This window comes from Limulus polyphemus, unplaced genomic scaffold (assembly GCF_000517525.1).
Source record: "Limulus polyphemus unplaced genomic scaffold, Limulus_polyphemus-2.1.2 Scaffold1083, whole genome shotgun sequence".
Classification (NCBI taxonomy): domain Eukaryota; kingdom Metazoa; phylum Arthropoda; class Merostomata; order Xiphosura; family Limulidae; genus Limulus; species Limulus polyphemus.
Genome location: NW_013666693.1, coordinates 3259 through 7452, shown reverse-complemented (window position 1 = coordinate 7452; position 4194 = coordinate 3259).

Below are 4194 nucleotides of genomic sequence, written 5' to 3'. Positions count from 1 at the left end.
GTGTGTCTTTGCTTGTATTTACACCAGGCCTTTCATTCAACTGGCGATAGATCACTACACATACATATTTAGTTTATGAGATTAATAAAATTGTGGTAATCAGGAGACTGCATGTTTCATCTACATCGAATCTTGAAATACTATACTGCACAGTTACATGTGGACTGAAGCAGATCATATTGAATACACGTTGAACTATTAATTCTGTTGTTGTTGTTGTTTTCACTGATCACTGATAAGTACTTAAGTAACACCAAAATAATAGGTCAGTAAATGATCAACCATGAAACAGAATATATGTGCTATGTTTCTAATGTGAGTATCATTTGCGACATGCACCAAAACAGACACTTATTCTCACAATAATATAATTAAAATGTGCATATCAATAATAGCATGTTGATTTTTGGAATTACGTTTAGAATTCCATATTATATCATAATGTTCTTGTATTGAGTTTGTAAGATGGGTTTTGCAAACTATAAAGGGAAATAATGTTATTAATCAAACTTCGTATATTCTGATTGTTCTATAGATTAAATTTTAGAAATATCAGTTGTTAAAAAAAGGGAAATAGGAAGTATTTCAACAACTTAGTACCAAAAAAAGTAGTATTAGTATAAGTTTAACTAGACAAGATAAAATTGTTGAACTGAAATAAGTCCTTGTAATAGTAGTTTTGAACTTTTACACTTTCGTCCAGTGGGTAAAAAAATAAAAACCTAAATAAGCATTATGTTACCAAAAACAAACTATTTTAATACAAGGTATATTTCAGGCAGTGGATATCAACCATTGCATATTATTGACAATAAAGTGTTAAAGTCCTTCAAGGCAAGATAACCTTTGGAAAGTAAAAAAAAATGGATAAAGAAATAAAGGTTTTGTATTCTGAAAGCTGGCATTGTAAAGCAATAGGCTTAATACTGGGAATAAAATGTTACACTACAGGTTGTTTTTGTCCAGATTATTCTTATTATTTCATTGCGGAGTTCAAGGCAGAGGTGTGTAAAATATATTATTTTATATCTGTCTTTTGTATTTCATAAGTCACTGCCAAGATGAGTTTTCTTTCAATATCGATATCATAACTCAACTGATACCATGATGAAATAAAAGCGTGAGAACTATAGGGGTGATGCGAACCTGGTGGTAATGTTAGAAAAAGAGTATAACTGGTTTTTAGCGCCCCACTTTTAAACATTGTTATATTGGGCAAAAGTTTATCTGAAACGCTTTTCGTATAATATCAATACAAATTATTAAGTCACGAGTTTGAACACTGAAAGCTGACAAAGCATTTTAAACCCATGGGCCTAACATTTATGATAAAATCCACATTTTTATGTTGACTAGCAGCTTTCCTTTTATCCTATCACTTCGAAATTAGGGACAGCTAGTGCAGATAGTCTTCGTGTAGCTTTACGCGAAGTTCGTAAAAAATAATCAAATTACACAGTAAATCGTTTTTCACATTGCTCTTAATTTATCTATAGCGACTTTCAAATCACTTTTCCTATAAGTTGCTTGTCAAAACGTCTTGATTTTAAGTACCAGAACTCATTAGCTAAGTGAGGCAATAAACGACAACGGTTTATTTATTCACAGATTATATTTCAATTTTACCTTTGGTGAAAAGAAATAGATGATATCATCATTAAAAAGTTGGTCTACTCTATAATACCGAATAATAAATTAGGAGCAATACCATAATATTATTCACACACCCAAATCAATTTAGGTTATTACATAATGAATTAAAAAGGACTTTAAAAGTCCATAAATGTTTAATTGAAGCACTGTTTTGCATATGCAGAAGAAAAATCGCATGATATGCAACAAAAGCGTAACCGATAGCGTCCACTGCCGAAAAAGGTAGTTGCTGGCATTAGTTCTTTTGTGTGTACGAATTATTTGGAAGAATAAACTGTATTGAAAGCGGCAGTCAAGTGATTAAAACTATACAAAACTTGGATCAAATAGTTTTGGTTATCATAGATTTTTGTGATTTCTCAAAGTACATAAACTCGATGATCCGCTTTGCCTCCTGTGAGTTTCCTTCACCTATCCAAAAACTCGCTTACTTTATTATTATCACGTATGTCATTCCGTTTAGCATAAAAAAAATCACATTTTTTCCCAAACGATTCATTATTAATTTTTAAATTTAAGGTAATATGTCAACATATTGCTATTATGTGAAATAATCCGCAAAGAGATTAAAATTACAAGAAAGTTTATAGATGTACTTATCACCAATCATAAGTAACATATGAGTGAAGTTTTTGAAAAAATAGACACCGACAACTTTCATACCTCCAAAATATTTCACCAAAACCTTGGAGTATACCGTTTTTGTTTCAATTCATCTTCAATATCCGAAAGATGTTCTTTTGAGCCACTATACATCATTGTTTAATGGCCAACTTTGTTCACAGTGTGGCATCTCTCGGATAACCTACAGAGCAGATATGTTAGGCCTGTTAACAACTGGAGGTTCTAGGATTTCGGATTCGAGTGTAGATGTCCCGACGAGTTGGGAAAATGAGATCACAAGGAAAAAAAGACAGGACACAAATTCTCACAAATAACAAACGTTTAATGAATCTCACTTAACAAAATACAATAAGCAATACGTCCCTAACGCAATACACCATAAAACAGTACAATAGACAAGTAACTGGTGTGTGTGTGTGTGTGTGAGTGTGACTCACAATAGCTGAAAGAAAGATTTATTGAACAAAGAGCTCTTGTCAGTGCATATAGTTCTCTGTTGTAAACTATTAAGTGAAGGGAAGAAAAGCGGCTAGAAGAAAATGGCCCAAGTTGGTTTAAGATACAGTAATACTAATACTTGTCAGCCTTGCTGATATCCAAATGTTTACTTGGGTTTCACTAACAAAAGGCGGGATGGTTTGTGAAATTTTTGAAAATGAGTACCATATTTCTTGTTTTTAATTGTGTACTTAAAATTGTGTACTTGTGTATTATAAAAGTAATAAAAATATAAAAATTAGAAACTTATTCGGTTATATTAGGTAAGACAATAAAAATTATTCATGGGGTAAACTCGCAGCAGCTAGAGCGTAACGTAATTCGATAAGGAAATGTGAGCTGAGGGATTTATAGCTTGTGTGGCAGGATTACTAGTTAGACATGGTTCAAAGAGCAATAAAACAATATAATTAAATATAAACAGGTGTAGACTGTAACAAGTTGTAATACGGAAACCCTGATAGTTACTTTGTGGTTAGGAACTCAGTCACAGACTGATCCCATAGAGATAGGGTTCATTCACTCTATTAAAGTACTAATGCCTCGCTGTTACGCATTTTAAGAAGAAAAAAGTATTTTTTCCCCATACCTTTGCTGCCATAGATATTTATTGCATATACTATTGAACTCTTCCCTTCTGAGAAGCTTACAGTGTAGTAAAATATAGAAGGACTGTTTAGGTCCCTACTGGAAAAAATTGGGATGGCATCCCACCCTACTTCAAACACTGCTTTTAAATACACTAAATCAACAATACATTCTAAATATGCTATACCAACGATACATTTTTAAAAACGTTAAACCAAAGCAACAACACCGAGCAAAAATGCTAAGCAAGCCCACTTGTGTCGAACGAAAACAAAAGCGAGGAAAACTCAAGATTTACTCTGAGAAATCCTGCAACTTTGCTCTGAAAAATCCTGCAGTCCTGCAACTAGTAACACTTTTTACTGAATGCTTACGGTTCGAAAGAAGGAATACACCAATAACTCAAGAACTATATACGAACTGTAATATCTCTGTAAACTGTTGAAAACTCTATATAAAAACAGATTTTAAAATCAGTGTGAATTATATGAAACAGTCTGTAAAATCTGTGACATTCTGCATAAAATATGTTCTTTCAAGCCCCAACACTATTTTTTTTATCACCACACAAATGTACTTGTTTCCAGCACGAGTTTGGGGCAGAGGACCAGCAATGTAAATGGCTACTCTTTCCATTGGTGCACCAATTTGATATAACTTCATTGGAGCACGTCTCTTATGCTTGGGTCTCCTGTTAGAACAACATGTACTGCATTTTCTGCACCATTCTTCCACATCTTGTCTCATACCTATTTAGTAAAACCTCTGTTGTACGTGACTCAATGTCTTCTTAACTCTGAGATGTCCGCCTGTTAACGTATCATGGGAATG